At 42.1% G+C, this 23,151-nt stretch overlaps 1 protein-coding gene across 1 annotated transcript in view; it reads left to right on the forward strand.

Moving 5' to 3' along the window:
• The window catches only part of LOC115088647 (neurofilament heavy polypeptide-like), a 611,587-nt gene that overhangs the window by 194,459 nt on the left and 393,977 nt on the right, over positions 1–23,151 (forward strand). The gene's annotated exons all lie outside the window — the stretch shown is intronic.

Below are 23,151 nucleotides of genomic sequence, written 5' to 3' on the forward strand. Positions count from 1 at the left end.
ATAAATGTACACAAGCATTTATCATAATTATTTTTAAGGTCACATTAAACTTTAAAGCTATCCAGTTTTGCATTTGTTTTTCATGATCCATGAGGTCTGTATACTAGTTACTTCTTTAGTGAAGATTCAATTTTTATATGTGCACATGTTATAAAATAGGCTGAACGCATATGCATGCAATCTTAAGTGGGTGGGTGCCTAGGCACGCAAATGTTGCTTCTACCATGTAAGTGGGTGAATTTTAATAGGCGCGTGCCAATACAATTGCCCGTTTTTCCCCATTCGTTCCCAGTTTGCCCAGGCAAGGGATAGGACTTCCAAGCCCTCTTCCTCCCCCTGTTAGCCTCAACCTGATCTGTATAATTTTTTTTGTTTTATGACTTACATGCCATTCATAGCAGACGTAAAGTTACAGGGCAGGGGACCCTGGCACGCACTTGTGCACATAAATATGTATACACTTTCAATGTGAAATCCAGGAATGCCCTTGCTCTACCCAGATCACGCCAACACCCCGTCCTTTTTTTGGGGTAAAATATTTTTGGATGCACAGTGGGAGATACGTGCATACGCCAGCACCTTTTAAAATCCGCTTGGCGTGTGCCGGCCCAACATATTCACATATATTCCAGTTTTGGCGCATGCCAGACTTTTAAAATACACCTTTAAGTCTCACATGTGGGCAAATCCAGCCCCTCTTTTATTTAAAGAGATTGTCTTTCATATGCACAAAATAGACGCAGATAAAAAATGAATAGTTTTTCTCAAACTCAGCTCTTGTACTCATCTCTCCCTACTGGTAAACTCATCTCTCCCTACTGGTAAACTTCTCCCTACTAGTAAACTTCTCTGGTAAACTTAAATATGTATTTTAAGTTTACCAGAGAAGCAACTGCGCCTTGCTTAGCGGCTCTTCTATACATTTAGAATAGAAATTGTTAATCTATCCCTTTTTCTTCTAAAAGCCATGTTCGATGTCCCTGTTTTAATGTAACTTTCGCTTCCTATGTTATCTGGTTCCCCCCCCCCCCTTGTTTATTGTAAACTAGTACGATAAGACTTTGTCTTGAGCATCAGTATATTAAAAGAACTTAAATAAATAAATAAATAAATAAATAAATAAATAAAATAAAGCCTCTAGATTGCCACAGAAAGTGATTTGAGGTTTAAAATTGGAGTGCATATACAATAGCAATTCCAAATAAAAGAACATGGCATTTTACAACTTGCCTTTTTGCTTCTTCCTCTCTCTCTCTCTTGTACCCTTGCAATGGCTTTTATTTCCTAGCCTTTTCTTGGTTTTAAGACTGGTAGAAAATAAGAAAAAGAGAAATGCATTCACTAAGGGGGACATTTTCAAAATTGTGCATTTGGTGCAAAGTGCAGGGGTTGTTTTATCCACAGCTTTGCACTAGCTCTCATAGGGAAAATATGCGCATACTTTACCTTTGAAAATTGCCCTGGGAAAAAAAACTACCCGCAGAGTTGCATCTCCTTTTTCTGTGGATATGTTTCCTTTAAAAAATCACTAGTTTTCAAAGGAGGACATCCGTGCATACGTTCGCTCGCTTTGAAAATGATCCCTCAGCAGCGCCTGCATAAGTTGCACCTGCTATCTGGAGCACTTACATTTTTACAATTGAAACGTGTGCACATAAGTGAAAACACCATCCAACACCATCCAACACCGCCCCCAGGAATGCCTCCACAGAGCCTGAAGAAACGGAAACATAGACATGACATACACATGTAAGTTAACTTGCACATCGGGCAAGCAATTTTATTAAACCCTATTCCTGTGCGTAAAACATTGTTTTATGGGCAGAAATGTGTTAAAATATTGCCCCAGAATGTTTTCCCAGCACTGAAATCCAAATGGAAGAGAATCGCCTTTAATTACTGAAGTGTGAAGACCTGCCATGTATATCCTCACAATCTCTTTGTGCACCTGACCAGTCCGACATCGCAGACTGTCACTTCAGCATAATGCTTTTCTGTTTATCAGCTCTCTCCAGTGCTGCTTTGTGCTTATTATCCCACTGTATTATCCTGCTGTACGATGACAACAAGTTATGAATCCTGGCTGTACAGCTTGTTTTTTTTTTATTATTATTGCTTGTTCTTCTTTTGGCTTTGATTGGCAATGGCAGTTGTAATAATTTAACATGCATTGCTTACATTAAATCTTCATTAGGATCAGTAATACTACAAGAGACTGTAGTTGCATAGATTTGTATTAAAGTGAACAAAAGATGTCTGATTACCAGTGGCCCCAACAGCCCACAAGATTAGCAATGATACACAAATCACTTTGCTCTGCACTGGCACAAAGACTACAGGCCAAGCACGGGCTATATTTCTGTAACAGTTGATATTTTTGGCCCATGCAATCTACCACACTGAAGATTGGTAGAGAGTTCCCGTCACTGGATAAGTCTGCTTTTCTTCATGTCCCGTTCAAAAGCATTTTGGTTTGGGTTTTAATTTATGCAATAACCTTCCGCAAGCTCTTATTTGAATAGACTTTTTGCCCCTCCTTTATATGTATGTTTTTATTTGTTGCTTATTTATTTGACTGGCTGCTTAATTTGTCGGTTGGCTGGGGTAACTTTGTACAGTGTTTGTAACCAAAACATTTTGTAAGGAAAGGGTCTCTTGAATAATTATCAGTACCCAGGTACCACAGTTGATGAAATCCTACAGAGTTTTTCTTTGCATTGCTGCGGTTGGGAAGATTGAGAATTCTTGGCCATGGCAATGCATGATGGTGGCCACCATCTTGGGACTGACATGTAGAAAGGGCCACAAGTTCCTATTATATGCCCCCTACCTTAAAAACAAGCTCTGGCCTGACTGTAGTGCAAAATGAAAGTCCCCCTGGGCCCTTCCCTGTGCTCCAAACTTTGGCCCAATGTGAAAAGAGTGCATGTCTGAGCAAGACTTCAAAACCCCATCCCCCAGATCCTTCTCCCAGCTTACCTACTATCCCCTAGGTCCAAAGAAGCCAAAATATATCCCTAGTTGCTCCTCTCCTGCCCAACTGGCAATGTAATTCAAAATACTTCTGGCCGATGGCAGGCTCTCCTTAGCCTCAAATGTGCAGTGAAAAAGAGAGCCCATGGTCAGCCAGGACCATTTTTGAATTTTTTTCACTGGCAAGAGTATGAAGGCATGGGAGGGATGGGCCCAAGCTGGGGGAGGCCCTTTTTCACATTGGGTGTAGGTTTTCAAGCACGGGGGTGGGGCTATTCTTCAGGGGGTGAGGCTTAGCCACACAAGTCTGACTAGAAGAATAATGGACCTGGTGGGGAGAGAAAGTATCAAGAGGACTGTGGGTTTTTATGGGGAGAGCAAGGGTTTGCATTCAGTAAGGATTTGTGACCCCTTTAAACTGGATATCGAGGGGATCGACAGGCACTTTAACCTGGTGATGCTCCCTGGGGAAAGTTTCCTTAATGCTGCTTTGAATGCATTTGCATGTGATGCAGCTCATTACTGTGCCTGCATTGTACCTGATTTGTATGTAAAAGTTTCCAGTAATCGGGAATTTTGTGTGCTATTTCTCTATAATACAGAATAATACATTTTTACCACATGGTAAATGCTGAAAACAGCCTTAAGATGGAATATAAACAGTCATGAAAAAGAACAAGTCTTTCTATTCTTGAGTCAAGGTTAATAAGCATTCTTAGCAATACCTCCCTGCCTGTTGAGTCACTAATCTTAAAGGCCCATTAGCCTGAGGGAACCCCTCTTCTGCCCTGATTCCACATGAGACCCTCACCCCCAAGATCCCTGAATTTCTCCTCCTCCCAGTCCAAGCATCTCCTGACAAAACCATAGCCCCCCTGCCAATATATCAACCCCCCCCCCCCCTAGATTAAGAACATAAGAAATTGCCATGCTGGGTCAGACCAAGGGTCTATCAAGCCCAGCATCCTGTTTCCAACAGAGGCCAAACTAGGCCACAAGAACATGGCAATTACCCAAACACTAAGAAGATCCCATGCCACTGATGCAATTAATAGCAGTGGCTATTCTCTAAGTAAATTTGATTAATAGCCGTTAATGGACTTCTCCTCCAAGAACTTATCCAAACCTTTTTTGAACCCAGCTACAATAACTGCACTAACCACATCCTCTGGCAATAAATTCCAGAGCTTTATTGTGCGTTGAGTGAAAAATAATTTTCTCCGATTAGTCTTAAATGTGCTACTTACTAACTTCATGGAATGCCCCTAGTCCTTCTATTATTCAAAAGTTCTCTTCCCCTGTTCCAGGCAAGAACCAACCTGTGAGCCACTTGCACCACCTCATCTCTAGGCCCCCTCTGCCATTGAAACCTCCTCATCAGCAGGAGGAGTTGCCTCTTACCTTTTGCCAGTTCGTCGACACTGCTCAAATGGTGGCACTGAACATGTCTTCATACTTTGACTGCACAAAACGAGAACAGCAATAAAGAAACAGAACAAAGAAAATTAAGTACTTTGGAGAGATAAGAGAATGAGAGGGGAAGAAGAAGAAAAAAAGATAGAAATCACAACCAAAGTCACAGCAAAAACTGAAAGACTTTGGAGAAAGAATATTAATCCCTCTTAATACCAGAAATTAAAATGTTTTATGGAACTTAGCAAAACGTATAGTAAAATTTCCCTTTCCTAGAGTGCAAGAAATCACATATTTTGAAATTACTTTATCAACAATATGCAGGACTATTACTACTACAGTACTTACCACTTCTGTAGCGCTACTTGACACACACAGAGGTGTACAATTATAAGTAGAGTTTATAATCTAATCAAGACAAACATGCAGGGCAAAAGAAACTTTGGGAATTTCATTAAGCAAATGGTTAAAAATGAATGAGGCTGTAAGCAGGACAATCAGGGGTTAAGATTTAAAACCAGTCTCAAAAAGATGTTCTCTTCTTGCATGCATTTCCTGAGATGTATCTATCTATCCATCTATCAGTTTTTCTTGCTCCCTCTTTCTTTCAGATTCAGAAAACTTTATTGGCATAACAATTTATACTTGTGTTGTCAAAATAATACATAAAGCGCCTCATTTATGAAGGCTTTTTCCCCATTCTATGCCTGTGGGTATAAAAGCTTAGTAAATTGGGATCAAAGTGATCAAAGAAAATAAAAGACAGGATGAAATATATGCATAATACTAATAACAATAAATCAAATTTCAAAGTATAGAAAAGACAGTAACAAGGACAGTTCTTGAGTTCTGGTGCTGGTCGGTGTTGTCTCTAGTCAGATTATGTTTCTGGTCTGAGACTACCACATATTTTCCTGATATAGTTGCTGATTCTCTTATTTCCCCTGGATTTTTCCTGTGCATTCTTTGGTGACAAGGCTTTAAATTTCTCAGTCAGTTGTGGGAAATGTACATCTCTGATACCTTCACATTGTGCACAGTACAGGAGGATGCTGCATTTCTTTCCATTTCTCCAGCGTTGCATTACATGCAGAGTTTGGTGTCTTGAGGTGTCCAGTTCAGTGTTTGTCCGCATATTTCTATTTCTAATTTATTGTCCCTTCTTCTGTTTTGGGTGAGGATCTGTGTTGGGTGCATGACCGAGGTGAAGTCTTCTGCTAGAGAATAGGATCCTGATAGAGACTGACAACAGTTTGGTTTGTTTTCCAGTCCACATCATCAAACAGGACAAAACCCTATTGGTGTTCTTGGTTATACTGTAGCATTTGCAGTAATATCATGAATGTTAGGGCTGTTTTGATATAGTTGATTTACTACATAGGTGCTGAGAAGGGCTTTTTTTTTTTTTGCAGGATTTTGTGTTGCCTCATAGAGTGATAGTGGAGGCAGGTAAAGTCATGACAATCGCAGTTGAAAGTAGATAAACTAAGCCCATTCAAATCAGAGCTCCAGCTTTGCCCAGTGTGCATCTTTTTTGATCGGGGTTTGAATATGGATATTCCCAGCCAAAGTGTCTGAAGATCTGCATTATTTTTGAGTACTTCAAATAGTTATAATCAGTGATTTTTCATAGAAATTCAAAAGTAACAGTGTTAAACTAGAGGTTTTTGAAACAAGTCAAAGTTGACTTTGATTGCCTAAGCAAAATATCAAACGAGCCTAGGTGATCTCAGTTAATTAAAAAAAATAGAGCACTTAACTACAATGCAACCTCACTGTTGTTCTACAAGTTTCTTTTTTACTTTTGTCTGCTGTAGGGACTTTTGCAATATCAGTAGTATTTTAATGCAATTAAAGAGAAAAATAGTAAACGAAGGGGAGGGGGCCTGTTGAAGTTCTCAAGGGTAAATAATTTCTTATTCTTTAACATCAAGAGGTAGCAGTTACTGCTTGTGGTTTGATCTTATATAAGCACTTTCGACATGGTATCTGCTGCAAGAGTATTTCTTCGACATACCAGGCCATATGAAGAAATTAGCTTTGTTCATTGCGAGTGTTGGTGCGAAGGGGAACTAAAGCTCGTTCTCTGTCCTCCTCTGTTAGGAAATATTGATCCGTGTGCTACACAACAGACAAAACTCAAGACTGTGCAATCTGGGTGACCTAGTCTTAGTCAATCAGAAAGCAAAAAAGTTGTTTTATGTTCATTTCTTTATTCAAAGTGTTATGTCATTGGGTACAGAAAATATAATATTGCTGTAATATCCTTGGTATTACTTTAATTTGTTTCCATTTGGAGCTCACTAAAATTCCAGGAATTCATTAAAAGCCCAGGTGATAAGGTGGACCAAAAACTCATCTTCCTAGTCTTTAGCCTTTGTACACTTCACAAGGCTTAAATAGTTTGCACAGAATGCATTCAGTCATGGTTTTCCTTTTATATCTTGTAAAAAAATTCAATTGAAAACAGCAAAGCTCATTGCAAGTAAATAATTCAGAATGCACTTTTAGCTGAAAGGAGGACTGATTCCTTGTTCCCTTTCAGAGGATTCACAAATCCCCAAACCTATGAATGTGTGATGACACTATAAAAGAGTACAACAATTATATATATATATATATATATATATATATATATATATATATATATATACTCAATAAAGTACCCACAACAGCTTTCTTTTTCATGTGTATGCTGCATATATTGCACAGAAACCTATACAACCTAAGCAAAACCATAATTACTAGAAGTTTGTCAATTATTATAGACACAATAGCCAAAGTCATGAAATAACTTGCAATCATTGCTTGGTACAGAAATCCAATAAAAGTCTTTAAGGGGATTAGGATCTCTAAGGATGACATTAGATGCATTGACTGGATTCCTTAAAATGTCAATTTACTTTGCTTGGCTCTCTCTGCTTTGCCTCATTCTTTTTTTTTTTTTCTTTTAATTTTTTTTAACCTTAGGTTTCCTGTCATTTTAATGCCAATATTTGGAATTTTTTATGCTTTCATACATTAGTGGGATAAATAGCATGCATTTTAAATAGAGCAATACCATTGCTTGTTTAACATTTACCTTTTCGATTCCTCTTTTCAGTTCTTGTTTTATTCCTAATTCACATCAGTGATCCACAGACTTGTTCTTTGCAACCGGTCCAATCTAACTTTTTGATCAAACATATGCAGGCCTACTCCTAAATAATACTTGTGAAAATCCTGAAAACCAGACATAAGAGAGGGCATAGAGGAATTAGTTTGGGGATCACTGTATTGCCTTTATCAGTAAGATGCCCCCCATCCATGGAGTTCTTATAAAGATCAGCATGAGGCACTCTGGTTTACTTACATCCATAATACTGAGAATGGATAAACAAAGGGAGTGTTTAAAACATTCCAACTCTAATATCTGTACAGAGTAAACATATAAATAGAATAGAAGGAGGAAGTTCTAAAGCTTTTGCATAAATAGGGATCTTTGTTTTCAGTTTTTATTTTACTTTCCCTGGGAATTTCAATGTCATAACAAAACAAAATCAGTGGTAATATGGCTTTTCCACTGATTTTTCTCTGGTGCGTTCAGTCATTTTTCCACTGATTTTTCTCCTGTGTATTCAGTCATTTTTCCACTGATTTTTTTTATTATAATACTGAAATTCTCAAGAAGAATAAAATCTGAAAACAAAGGTCCCCTTATGTATAACTTAACTGCCAACTGAATTATCTAAAACTTTTTTCACTAGTGCAGCTGTTTGTCTCCAAAGCACATTCGGGCGGATTTTAAAAGCCCTGCTCGCGTAAATCCACCCGGATTTACGCGAGCAGGGCCCTCGCGCGCCGGCGCGCCTATTTTGCATAGGCTGCCGGCGCGCGCAGAGCCCCGGGACGCGCGTAAGTCCCGGGGTTTTTTGGGGGCATGTCAGGGGCGTGTCAGGGGCGGGGCCGAATGACGTGGCATTTTGGGGGCGAGACGCGGCATTTCGGGGGCGTGGTTTCGGCCCGGGGCATTCCGGGGGCATGGCCGCGCCCTCCAGAACCGCCCCCGGGTCGGGTCTCGGCGCGCCAGCAGCCCGCTGGTGCGCGTGGATTTACATCTCCCTCCGGGAGGCGTAAATCTGTGGATAAAGGTAGGGGGGGGTTAGATAGGGCCGGGGGGGGTGGGTTAGGTAGGGGAAGGGAGGGGAAGGTGAGGGGAGGGCGAAAGAAAGTTCCCTCCGAGGCCGCTCCGATTTCGGAGCAGCCTCGGAGGGAATGGAGACAGGCTGCGTGGCTCGGCGCGCGCCAGCTGCCCAAAATTGGCAGCCTTGCGCGCGCCGATCCAGGATTTTAGAAGATACGCGCGGCTACACGCGTATCTTATAAAATCCAGCGTACTTTTGTTTGCGCCTGGTGCGTGAACAAAAGTACGCGAACGCGCTTTTTTAAAAAATCTACCCCATTGGTTCTGCTTGGAAATAATGTTGTATATATTGCAACTTGACTATTGCAACTCACTGCTAATAGGCCTTCCAGCTTCCACAATCAAACCCCTCCAAATCTTACAAAATGCCATGGCTCGCATCCTTACAAACTCAAGAAAGACTGATCATATTACTCCCATATTACAAAACCTCCACTGGCTACCAATCACCTATCGCTCTCAATACAAAACACTCACTATCATACATAACACGCTATATAAAAATAACTCCCCCTGGATCGAAGATATGCCACACTTCCACCAGGCCAACCGTCCTACCAGAAACTCCCTTGCGGGCACCCTCCACACCCCTTCACTCAAAATTGCTCACCTCACAAACACCAGAGCGAGAGCCTTCTCCATCGCCGGCCCCACCCTTTGGAACTCCCTCCCCACTGAGCTCCGACTAGAACCTTCACTTAATCAATTCAAAAAAGGAATCAAGACCTGGTTATTTAAACAGGCCTATCCCAATGCCTCTCAACCCTAGCATTTGACTTCTCCTCAACACTCATTATTTCCCTCTCCCTAGTACAGTGTCCCCCGCCCCCCCTACACACCCTCCCTCCCTCACCACCCCATCCATATTATGGCTTCCTGATATTCAGTCACCACCTCTCCTTCCCATCGCCACCCCCCTGCCCCCTTGTACAGTTCCTACCCCACCCCGCCTCCCCTATGCGCTTCATCCCCCACCCCCGCGCCACCCCCCCACTTTGTCGTCTCTTGTATATAATTAATTTATGTCCAACCTGGTTAACCACATGTAATCTCATTTAATAACTGTGGCGCCCGTTGGCTCTACAGTAAAGTTGTCACCTTTTAACTTCCTATCCTTCCTCCATCTATCATTGTAATTTCCTTTCTCAGTTGTCTGTAAACCGACATGATGTTTTTTTACGAATGCCGGTATATAAAAGTTATAAATAAATAAATAAATAAATAAATAAATAAAATAAATATAACAGAAATGATAGGGTTTAGAAAAGCACACGTTGATCAATCACAATCCAGATTATTTATATCTGTAAACCTAATATTGATTATGCATATTACTGGTGGAGGGACTCAGGAATTACCTGTGGATTGATGACTTCTTGTGGGTTAGCTATTGCTGTAGTTAGAAAGACTGAGGGGTCTGCTTCTGTGAAGAGTCAGGGGGCATAGTCAGACCATAGAAGATTCCTACAATATATATAATCCTCTTTCTTTTTTAATGTATACACCACTGTATTTCCAAAAGGACCAACAAGATGGGCATCTCATTAATACATGTACCAGCCCTTATTGAAAGTTTAATCATCCCCTTGTAGGACACTAGCTGATTAATTAGTAAATTCACCTGTAAATTTAAAGTACTCTCATTCCAATTCCCTTAGTATCCTAAACCTAACTAGGAACTCAATAAAACTAAGTTGAAGGCAGCAGTCCAGCAGCAAGAGGGGAGCTTTCCAGTCTTTTGCATTGAGTGTCACATGTATGATTTTTTACCCGCCGGTGAGATTGTATGTGTGCACTCGGTGCAAAGAGCTCCTGGCTCTCAGGGAATAAGTCCAATCTCTGGAGGCTAGAGTAGCAGACTTGGAGGAGCTGAGGCAGACAGAGAGGTACATTGATGAGACCTTCAGGGACATAGTAGCCAAGTCCCAAATCCAGTCTGTCAGCCCAAGTGCTGCCTTGGATCAGAAAGGTCTCCCAGTAGGAGAACATCAACCTGGTGTAGCAAGAAGTGATCCTGTAGAAGGACCTGCTCTCCAGGTGATGTATTGTCCTCTCTCACTGAGGACAAGTCTCCCAGGGCTTCTGCCCAGGAGGGAAGGGTTAGGCCAGCCATCATAGTTAGTGATTCAATTATTAGAAATGTAGATAGCAGGGTGGCTGGTGGACGTGAGGACCGCCTGGTAACTTGCCTGCCTGGTGCGAAGGTGGCAGACCTCACACGTAACCTAGATAGGATTATAGACAGTGCTGGGAATGAGCCAGCTGTCGTGGGACATGTGGGCACCAAAAACATAGTAAAATGTGGGAGAGAGGTTCTGGAAGCCAAATTTAGGATTTTAGGTAGGAAGCTGAAATCCAGAACCTACAGGGTGGCATTCTCTGAAATGCTTCCTGTTCCACGTGCAGGTCCCCAGAGGCAGGCAGAGCTCCAGAGTTTCAATGCACGTATGAGACAATGGTGCAGGGAAGGGGGATTCAGCTTTGTAAGGAACTGGGGAAACCTTTGGGGAAAGGGGAGACTTTTCCAAAAAGATGGGCTCCACCTTAACCAGAGTGGAGCCAAGCTGCCAGCACTAACTTTCAAAAAGGAGATAGAGCAGCTTTTAAACTAGAACAAGGGGGAAAGCTGACAGTCACTCAGCAGTGCATGGTTTGGAGAAATGTATCCTTGAAGGATACTATTGAAACAGCAGAGGTAGGGCATCCCAACAGAGAGGTTCCATTAAAAGCAAACGTAGTCCATGAGCCTATATGTAAAAAATCACCGAAGCTAATGATTTCTGAATTATCCCTAACAACTGAAAAGCAAGTTGTTAATACAAGCAAAAAACACACTTTGAAATGTCTGTATGCCAATGCCAGACGTCTAAGAAGTAAGATGGGAGAGTTAGAGTGTATAGCAGCAAATGATGAGATTGACATAACTGGCATCACAGAGACTTGGTGGAAGGAGGATAACCAATGGGGCAGTGCTATATCAGGGTACAAATGATATCGCAATGATAGGGAGGATCAACGGTGGGGGTTTATGTCCGGGCGGGTATAGAGTCCAACAGGATAAAGATCATACAAGAGACTAAATGCTCAGTAGAATCTATATGGGTAGAAATCCCATGTATGTTGGGTAAGAGTATAGTGATAGGACTATACTACAGTCCACCTGGACAAAATGATCAGACAGATATGAAATGCTAAGAGAAATCAGGGAAGCTATCCAATTTGGCAGTGCAATAATAATGGGAGATTTCAATTACCACAAAACAAATAATGAGCAAATACTGCACTTCAAGCAATATCGCAATGTACATATAGTGCAGGAGGATGTGTAATCCTGACAAAGCTGATTCGAAACAGTCTTATAAAACAGGATGTCTTTTATTTTTTCAATATGGCAACTCCACAAGGTTATACGAGCACCGGCTTAATGGCGTCCCCCGACACGGTCCCGTGTTTCGCCGCGGGCTGCATCGGGGGGGATCGCCACCGCTGGAATTCACACAAAAACTGACAGCAGCGTTTTGACAGTGACAGGGCTCCCTGTCACTGTCAAAACGCTGCTGTCAGTTTTTGTGTGAATTCCAGCGGTGGCGATCCCCCCCGATGCAGCCCGCGGCGAAACACGGGACCGTGTCGGGGGACGCCATTAAGCCGGTGCTCGTATAACCTTGTGGAGTTGCCATATTGAAAAAATAAAAGACATCCTGTTTTATAAGACTGTTTCGAATCAGATTTCAATTACCCCAATATTGACTGGGTAAATGTAACATCAGGACTTGCTAGAGACATAAAGTTCCTGGATGTAATAAATGACTGCTTCATGGAGCAATTGGTTCAGGAACCAACAAGAGAGGGAGCTATTTTAGATTTAATTCTTAGTGGAATGCAGGATTTGGTGAGAGAGGTAATGGTGGTGGGGCCACTTGGCAACAGTGATTATAACATGATCAAATTTAAACTAATAACTGGAAGGGGGACAAAAAGGAAATCTGCAGCTCTAATAAAAAACTTTCAAAAGGGAAACTTTGATAAAATCAGGAAAATAGAAAAAAACTGAAAGGTGCAGTCCATATGTATTCCACACATTAAGAAAGGTAGAAGGAAGGCAAAACGATTACCATCATGGTTAAAAGGTGAAGTGAAAAAGGCTATTTTAGCGAAAAAAAATCCTTCAAAAATTGGAAGAAGGATCCATCTAAAGAAAAAAAGATAAAATATAAGCATTGTCAAGTTAAATGTAAAACATTGATAAGACAGGCGAAGAGAGATTTCGAAATGAAGTTGGCCATAGAGGCAAAAACTCATAATAAAAACTTTAAAAAATATATCCAAAGCAAGAAACCTGTGAGGGAGTTGGTTGGACCATTAGATGACCGAGGGGTTAAAGGGGCTCTTAGGGAAGATAAGGCCATTGCAGAAAGACTAAATTAATTATTTGCTTCTGTGTTTACTAATGAGGATGTTAGGGAGATACCAGTTCCAGAGATGGTTTTCAGGGGTGATCAGTCAGACAAACTGAACGAAATCACTGTGAACCTGGAAGATGTAGTAGGCCAGATTGACAAACTAAAGAGTAGCAAATCACCTGGACCAGATGGTATGCATCCTAGGGTACTGAAGGAACTAAAAAATGAAATTTCTGATCTTTTAGTTAAAATATGTAACCTATCATTAAAATCATCCATTATACCTGAAGACTGGAGGGTGGCCAATGTAACCCCAATATTTAAAAACGGCTCCAGGGGCGATCCGGGTAACTATAGACCAGTGAGCCTGACTTCAGTGCCAGGAAAAATAGGTGAAACTATTCTCAAGATCAAAATTGTAGAGCATATAGAAAGACATGGTTTAATGGAACACAGTCAACATGGATTTGCCCAAGGGAAGTCTTGCCTAATAAATCTGCTTCATTTTTTTGAAGGGATTAATAAACATGTGGATAAAAGTGAACCGGTAGATGTAGTGTATTTGGATTTTCAGAAAGCGTTTGACAAAGTCCCTCATGAGAGGCTTCTACGAAAACTAAAAAGTCATGGGATAGGAGGCAATATCTTTTCATGGATTACAAACTGGTTAAAAGGAAACAGAGAGTAAGATTATATGGTCAATTTTCTCAATAGAAAAGGGTAAACAGTGGAGCACCTCAGGGATCTGTACTTGGACTGGTGTTTTTCTATATACATATATAAATGATCTGGAAAGGAATACGACGAGTGAGGTTCTCAAATTTGCGGATGATACAAAATTATTCAGAGTAGTTAAATCACAAGCAGATTGTGATACATTACAGAAGGACCTTGCAAGACTGGAAGATTGGGCATCCAAATGGCAGATGAAATTTAAAGTGGACAAGTGCAAGGTGTTTCATATAGGGAAAAATAACCCTTGCTATAGTTACATGATGTTAAGTTCCATATTAGGAGCTACCACCGAGGAAAAAGATCTAGGCATCATAGTGGATAATACTTTAAAATTGTCAGCTCAGTGTGCTGCAGCAGTCAAAAAAGCAAACAGGAATTATTAGGAAGGGAATGGTTAATAGAACGGAAAATGTCATAATGCCTCTATATCGCTCCATGGTGAGACCGCACCTTGAATACTGTGTACAATTCTGGTCGCCACATCTCAAAAAGATATAGTTGAGATGGAGAAGGTAAAGAGAAGGGCAACCAAAATGATAAAGGGGATGGAACAGCTCCCCTATGAGGAAAGGCTGAAGAGGTTAGGGCTGTTCAGCTTGGAGAAGAGACAGCTGAGGGGGTTTTGATAGAGGTCTTTAAGATCATGAGAGATCTTGAACGAGTAGATGTGAATCGGTTATTAACACTTTCGAATAATAGAAGAACTAGTAGGCATTCCATGAAGTTAGCAAGTAGCACATTTAAGACTAATCGGAGAAAATTCTTTTTCACTCAACACAAAATAAAGCTCTGGAATTTGTTGCGAGAGGATGTGGTTAGTGCAGTTAGTGTAGCTGGGTTTAAAAAAGGTTTGGATAAGTTCTTGGAGGAGAAGTCCATTAACGGCTATTAATCAAATTTACTTAGGGAATAGCCACTGCTTTTAATTGCATCAGTGGCATGGGTTCTTCTTAGTGTTTGGGTAATTGCCAGGTTCTTGTGGCTTGGTTTGGCCTCTGTTGGAAACAGGACGCTGGGCTTGATGGACCCTTGGTCTGACCCAGTATGGAAATTTCTTATGTTCTTATGTTCTTATGTCAAATGCCCTAGTATAATGAAGAAATAAGTATGGTAAGAGAACTAGGCTGGGATCCAAGCAGCAACAACACAGAGTCATCAAAACCCACAAGTTGGTACATATGAACCATGGCAAGTAAGCAGAGTGTCAGAAAGACCATAAGGTGGTATATTTGGAGCATGGCAGTTAAACAAAGTGGCAGCAAGTCCTCCAAGATGCTTTCAGTCATATTGTCACTAACATGGAAAGCCCAGCAAAGGCAGATATATTTTCAAAAAGACCAGATTTTCTATCAACATTGGCGCTAGACTTTAATGATGGGAGCTCAAGATATTCTCTGCCTTTGAAAAGACAGTTCAATAGGTTTTCTGGTTGGTTGGTAGAAAAGGTAATACTGAGCCACCTTGGACAAGTCAGGCCAGAAGATGAACTTGTGTGCCCAATATCCCAGTGCATCTGTGTCCATGTCTTCAATAGCTTTTCACAGAAAGTTTTGCTAGATTCAACTTTGCTATGGTGGGGTGAAGGTCTATCTTGCTAGCTGATTTAAATATAGCCTATATATGTAGAGACAACATGGTTTTGGTATATTGAGGTAGGGGAGGGTGATGCATGTGGCTGCAATACAGGGGTGGCAACTCTTATAGTCCCACTGTGCCTCTGCCTATGGTGCTCCTGTTAACATACCCTAAGTTAATGAATATGCAAGAGATAGATGTAGAACTCAGAATGTCTGAATGAATAAAAAATTTAGATTCCTGCTGAAAAGCTTTTTGTTGGAGCAAGCATTTGATGAAGAACTCCAATGTTGAGCTTTGTGCACCCTGTGGCAGTTTAGAGTCATATTATTGTATGTTTTGCTTTGTATGTTTTTATTATGAATGTTTTACCCCTTTTTTGGTACATCGCTTAGGCCTTTTTGTGTTAAACAATAAATACATTTTAATAAATGAAATAAAATGAAAAATAAATTTGAGACCTAGTGTATGCAAATCTATTTCATGCATATTCATTATGAATATCCTGAAAACCAGACTGGTTAGGTGTGCCTGCAGGTGAGGGTTGGGAAACACTGTCTTAACTGCCAGTAGGGATGTGCAGCCAAAAAGTTTTTGTTGCATTCGTGATACGTATTCGTGGGGGGGTCAATTCCGTTTCATGCGGAAGTATGGAGAATTCCATAAGTTGTTGATCTGTCAATACGTTACTACGGCGAGTTAAATTCCTGTCCCAGCTAAAATTAAAATTAACTACAACCCCCCACCCTCCTGACACCCCCCCCCCCCCCAAGACTTACCAAAACTCCCTGGTGGTCCTGCGGCGAGTCCAGAAGCCATCCCTGCATTCTCACACCCACGTTTGCCGGTTTCATCATGATGCCGATAGCCTGTGTCACAGGGGCTACAGGTGCCATTGGTCAGTCCCTGTCACATGGTCATCGGCGCCATCTTGTGCTCCTACCATGTGACAGGGGCTGACCAATGGCACATGGCTGACCCGTTGGACCCCCAGGGACTTTTGGCCAGCTTGGGGGGGCCTCCTGACCCCCAAAAGACTTGCCAAAAGTCAAGCGGGGGTCCTGGAGCGATCTCCTGCATGCCGGCCGTCCGATGCCAGTACTCAAAATGGCGCCGATCGCCTTTGCCCATACTATGTCACAGGGGCTACCGGTGCCATTGGTCAGTCCCTGTCACATGGTAGGAGCACAAGATGGCGCCAATGACCATGTGACAGGGGCTGACCAATGGCACCGGTAGCCCCTGTGACAAAGGCTATCGGCGCCATGATGAATCCGGCACCGAGGGTGGGAGAGTGCAGGGGATGGTTCCCGGACTCCCTGTTGGATCACCAGGGAGTTTTGGTAAGTCTTGGGGGGGTCAGGAGGGTGGGGGGTTGTAGTTAATTTTAATTTTAGCCGGGACATGAATAGAAATCGCCGTATTAACGCATCGGGGCGCCATACGGCCGAATGCAACATATCTGCTGCCCGACGAATCCGAATCACGAATGCAACGTATGGCGTCTCTCTGCACATCCCTAGTGACAGCATTCTGAAAGGCTTGAAGAGATCTCAAATTAGAAAATATATAATGAGTTGCAATAATCAATTGTAAGCAGCACTGAAGCTTTATTTTATTTATTTTAAAGAATTTAGCACCTGCCACACCAAGGTTTGAAGCGAGTTACATTATTAAAACATGCATAGTAATATGAGAAATACAAAAACATGTAGTAAAATACAATGGTAATATAACAGACAGTTTAAAGTAGCCTGTTTGATATTTCTAAATGATCTTTTTGATATGCAGACACTCACATGCAATACTCAACACGTCTTACAGTCAATTTGAAATGCCTGTTTGCAAAGTCAAGTTTTTAAGTTCTTTTTTAAGTTCCTTGGAGTCAGTTGTAAGCTGGAGTTATTCAGGTAAAGCATTCCACAATATGGGACCAGCCTCCGACATTGCACGTTCACGTACTTCACCAATATGGGCAATATGGGAATGACAAGTAAGCCTGTACTAGTGGGCGGAAATCCGATGAGTTTAGTAAGATTTTTAAGTTTATAAAAGCTATATCTTACATTTAGGGGCATGATTGCCAAAGGCAAATCCTCTGCCTCTGCCATTTCCTTCTTTGCTCTTTCCTCACAGTGGAATAATGAAATTGGAAGCATCTACTGAGAGTTTTGATACCACAAAATAATTTGATACTTTGCCACCACTCAAGGTACCACTCTAGTGTGCAGAAAAATGCCTCTGTCATACACACACATGCATATAGAGCATATGTGCATGCACTGCTGACTGACTCATTTTACACACTCAATGTTGCAGTCGGACACTGCTGGCGAGGTAGTGGACCCTTGGGCCAGCCTACCTAGGGTGACAGGGTAAGCCGGGAGGCGGAGCCACAGGCAGGAGGTGTTCACCCGGGAACCAGGAACCCCCCGGGAGGAGCCCGAAGGGCACTGGAACCTCGGGACTTGGAGTAGAGGCAGAGAGTCCAGGGGCTGAGATAGGCTTAGGCCGGGACCAGAGCAAACAGGAAGGATAGGAAGTCCAAGGTACCCGGGAAGCAGGGGACCGGCTGTACAGGGCCGAGGGCCGGCTGAAGACAGGACAGCGGGCGGCAGCGGAGTCTGTAGCAAACCGGAGGCTGAAGCAGGCTGTAGGCTGAAGCGGAGTCTGTAGCAAACCGGAGGCTGAAGCAGGCTGTAGGCTGAAGCGGAGTCGGTAGCAAACCGGAGGCTGAAGCAGGCTGTAGGCTGAAGCGGAAGCAGGCCGGGGTCAGAGGATGGCTGCAGGCTGAAGTGGAGTCAGAGGCAAACCGGGGTCAGAGGCAGGCAGCAGGCTAAAGCGGAGTCGGAAGCAAACCGGGGTCAGAGGTGGGCAGCAGGCTGAAGCGGAGTCGGAAGCAAACCGGAGTCAGAGGCAGGCAGCAGGCTGAAGCGGAGTCGGAAGCAAACCGGAGTCAGAAGCAGGAAACGTGGAGTTCACCAGGAACGCAACTAAGAACAACTATGGAGTTGTGAACCTCGTTGCAAGGCAATGAGAGAGAGTTTGAGTGCCGGTTATATCGGGGCTTGGGCGTGACGTCAGCAGCACGGGCGGGGCCAGGCTTCCGGGAGTTAAGCGCTCAAGACGGGCGTCCTCGCGCGCGCGTGAGACTGACGAGAAGCAGGCACGTAATGGCGGCCGCCACATGGAGTGAGAGAAGCCCCCGGGGTCCAGAGCGGGCGGAATGCGACGATTCCTGAAGCGGAGGTAGGCAGGGTTGAGCCCCAAGCGGAGGGAAGCGGTAGAGACCGCAACACTCAAAACACTGTTAGAAACAGAACTTAGAAGGCTGGCAGCCTGGCAAGATTCTTGTTCTCTTCAGTCTATCTGGAGATAACCTCAATTCATTGCTGTGTCACAGGTTGTTAAAAGGATGCTTCACCTTGATTTGTCCTCCCTCTGGTTTCCTTGCCAACTTGTTCTGCCTTGGCTCCCAGGAGGCTGTCTTGTCACACAGGCAAGAGTTGGTTGCTATCATTACCAGTTAAGACCCTTCAGCTGTTGTTTGTTTACTCAGCTCAGCCATAGATTTCAACGAGACATAGACTTGAATGGGAAACATAAATGAATGACAACATGTTTTGTTTAAATTTGAGGGCACCCTCCATTCATTTTGGGATTCCACAAATGAAATAAAAATGGACTTATTTGTTGCATTTTACCCATTCATTTCAAACAAATGCACATCCCTATTACCTCTACAATAGGGGTCTGATCATCTTCACTATAGAGGACTGATCATCTTTTCAGCCTTATTGTGACTTTTCTTGGATGACAGTTCATATTGCACACCCTCTTCTTATTATATTTCAATTCATTGGCAGTATGCTCTCTCTCCCCTTCAACTCAATCCAGGGAAGGGGTATATATAGTAAAAACTGATACCAGACAGGCTTATTGGATAAATATAGGGCTATGCTAATATAGAAATATATAAATCCCTAAGGGAAAAAAGCACTACAAAAGTTGTTATAAAATCAAAACTTCATCTTTATTGAAAAAAATATTTATATAATACCTAACTAAAAAAATATTATATCCATAAAGATAGTCCTACTCTATATTATACACAGCTGAGATTAAATTCATACAATCAAAATACCTCTTGAAAAAATGTAAATAAATCTGAAAATTTTCACATAAAATATGTACACATACCATACCCCTACTCCAACAATATTAAGGTGAATATCTGTTCATTAAACAGATCCCACTGACATCAGAAATAGTTAATCATTCTTGATCACATTACAGTAAAGTTAATATTTGTCCATTAGACAAATCAGCTGACATCAAAATAGAGTTGATCATATTTGTTCACATGACATTGATTTTTATCACAAAGCCCAGTGTTAAAATACAGACATGAAGACCCCCGACAAGGATCCTCATTTCACCTACTGGCTTCTTCAGGGAGAATTTGAATATGAATCAAACATGAAATCTGTGAAATTTGAAAAAAAGCTGTCTGTCTTGAGAAATTATATTGATGTGAAGTCAATGAAAATACAAATAATAGCAATCCGTCTTAGTGTCTGAGCAATCGCTGATGGCATTTAACACAGCTCAAATACAATCACCCAGAAGATCGAGCAAACAGTTCTCAGAATACAGTAATAAAGGCTTGCCTTCCTATCTGCCAATAGCAAACTGACAACTGGTTCAGCAGGAACTAAAAATGAGGCTGGACAGACAGCATTTTTTCAAATTTTCCTATTTCTACTGAAATTTGACACAAATATGACACCAGTTCTTAAAAAGGGCTCAACAGGGGATCTAAGAAACTAAGGACCAGTGAGCCTGATGTCAGTGTCAGGCAAAATGGTAGAAGCTATTCTTGAAAACAAAATTACTGACCACATACATAGATATAGTTGAATTGGGGAGAATCAACAAATATTTTACAAATAAAAATCTTGCCTTACCAATTTACTAGATTTTTTTTGAAGGTATTAATACGCATGTGTATAAAGGTGAGCCGATTGATATAGTGTATTTGGATTGTCAGAAGGCATTTGACAAAGATCCTGCATGAGAGACTCCTCAGGAAATTGAGAAGTCATAGGATCAGAGGCAGGGTCCTATTGTGGATTAGTAACTGCTAGGAAACAGAAGGTTGGACCGAATGGTCAGTTTTACAAATGGAGAAAAGTCGTTAGTGGAGTGCCCACTGATCGGTACTAGGACCTGTGCTTTTTAGCATATTCATAAATTATGTGGGGGGGAAGGAACAAAAAGAGAGGTGACCAGTTTTGAAGATGACAAAAAATTGTTTTGAGCCATTAAGACAGCAGTGGATTGTGAGGAACTGCAGAAGGATCTTGTGAGACTAGGAGACTGGGCATCTAAATGGCAGATGTAATTTAATGTGCAAACTAATGCTTGTAGGGAACAATAATCCCATCTACAGGTACTGTATGCTGAGTTCTGTGTTAGGAGTCATCATCCAGGAAAAGAGTCCTTCTGGGTAATGCCTTGAAATCTTTCAGTGTGTGGTGGCAGTCAAAAGGCAAATAGAATGTTGGGACTTTTTTGGAAAGGATTTGAGAACAAAACTGGGAATATCCTAATGCCCTTTGTATTGCTCCATGGGTTGACCGTGAGTACAGTGTGCATTTCTGGTCACCCCCATCTCATAAAAGACATAGCAGACATAGAAAAGGTACTGAAAAGGGCAACAAAATGATAGAAGGGGATGGAAAATCTCCCTGATGGAGAAAGGCTAAACTGATTAGGGCTCTTTAGCTTGGAGGACTGAGAAGGAATATGGTTTAGATTTATAAAATCATGAGTGAGGTGGAATGGTTCAATAGGTAATGGTTATTTTCACTTTCCAATAACACTGGGATTAGGGGGACGCTCCATGAAACTAGCAACCGGCAGATTTAAAACAAATCGTTGGGAATGCTTTTTCATTCTGTGCGCAATCAAGCTCTTGAATCTGTTGCCAGAGGATGTGGTCAGGACAAATAACATAGTGGGGGTTCAAAAGAGGGTTGGGCAAGTTCCTGAAGGAAAAATCCATAAACAGTTATTAGCGAAATAGACCTGGAAAAGACAGTGCTTATTCCTAGAAGAGAATGACAAAAAGTAGATCAACTATTTTGGCTCTAACGGGTGATTCTGCCCATGACTGGTTATGTTGTAGACAGGGTGCAAGACTCAATGGTCCTTTGATTACCCAGCGAGGCACTTCTTATGTTCTTATGAACAGTGCTTGAGATTTATTTATTTATTTATTTATTTATAGACTTTTCTATACCGATATTAGTGGTGACATATCGGTTTACAGCAGAACTACAGGGTGGGAATTACAATAAACAGGTATTGGGGGAGGGATTACATAGGAACAGAGAAGTAGCAATGAAATGTAAGAGTACAAATGTGATGGGCAGCTTGGAAAACAAATGAGAACCCGTAAACAGCAAAATAATTATATAACAATTGTGGCAAAACTATGTACATGGATTCAGTTAAATGCTGACATGGCAGGAGAGAAAGAGGGCAGGAGAGAAAAGGGGGGGGGGGGGCAGGAGAGAAAAGGGGGGCAGAGGGGCTATTGAGGGTAAGTTTGTTTGAAGAGCCAAGTCTTTAAGTTAGCTCTGAATTTAGAAGTGCATGTCTCAAGCCAGAGGTTGATAGGTAAGGAGTTCCAGCTTGGGGGGTATATGTTGTGAGATGAGGAACAATTCCGTTTTAGAGGTGTTTAAAGTGAGGGGGAGATTAGAGAGGAGGTTATTAATGGAGGCAAGGCAGTTTCTCCAAAATTCAAGGGTGTTGGTTAAGGAATCCTGAACGGGTATGATGATTTGCACATCATCAGCATATAGGTAGAATTTGAGGCCGAGATCAGATAGGAGCTGGCAGAGCTGAGTGAGGTAGATATTGAATAGGGTAGATGAGAGGGAGGAGCCTTGGCGAACTCCTTGGGAGAGTGCCTGGTGGGTAGATTCAGCATTGCCTATTTTGACTGAGAATTGTCTGTTGGAAAGATAGGAAATAAACCATTGGAGTGCAGAGCCAGAGAGGCCAATGTCGGCTAGGCAGGAGAGGAGTTGATTATGGCTTATAGTATCAAAAGCGCAGAGATGTCCAAGAGGGCAAGGATGTAGCAGTGTCCTTGGTCCATGCCTCTGATGAGGTAATCAGAGAGTGAGAGTAGGAGGGTTTCTGTATTAAGATGCATACGAAAGCCGAATTGTGAGGAGTGAAGTATCTTGTTATCTTCAAGGTAGTCCGTTAGTTGAGAATTGACTACCTTTTCCATGATTTTTGAGATGAGAGGGAGATTAGAAATGGGGCGAAAGTTGGCTAGGTTCTTAGGGTCTAAAAAAGGTTTTTTAAGCAGAGGTTTGACCACTGCATGCTTGAAACTGTCTGGGACTATGCCTGAGGAGAGAGAGCAGTTAATGATATCAGCTACAGGTTTAGCTATGGTGTCAGGTATCATGAGGAGGGCTTTGGTGAGAACAGTGTCTGAGGGCTGGGTTGCAGGTTTAATCTGTTGCCAGGTTTAATCTGTTGCCAGGTTTAATCTGATGCTATTAATTGCATCAGTAGCATAGGTTCTTCTTAGTGTTTGGGTAATTGCCAGGTTCTTGTGGCCTGGTTTTTGGCCTCTGTTGGAAACAGGATGCTGGGCTTGATGGACCCTTGGTCTGTCCCAGCATGGCAATTTCTTATGTTCTTATGTTCTTATTGATATGATTTTGATGGATGAGGTAAGGTCAAGAGAGTCAAGGGTAGCAGATGTAGAGCGTGGGCCCAGGGAGGGAAAGTGGGGGTCGGGGAGGAATCTGAGGAGGATGTTTGCTATTTTATTGTGAA

Source organism: Rhinatrema bivittatum, chromosome 3 (genome assembly GCF_901001135.1).
Source record: "Rhinatrema bivittatum chromosome 3, aRhiBiv1.1, whole genome shotgun sequence".
Classification (NCBI taxonomy): domain Eukaryota; kingdom Metazoa; phylum Chordata; class Amphibia; order Gymnophiona; family Rhinatrematidae; genus Rhinatrema; species Rhinatrema bivittatum.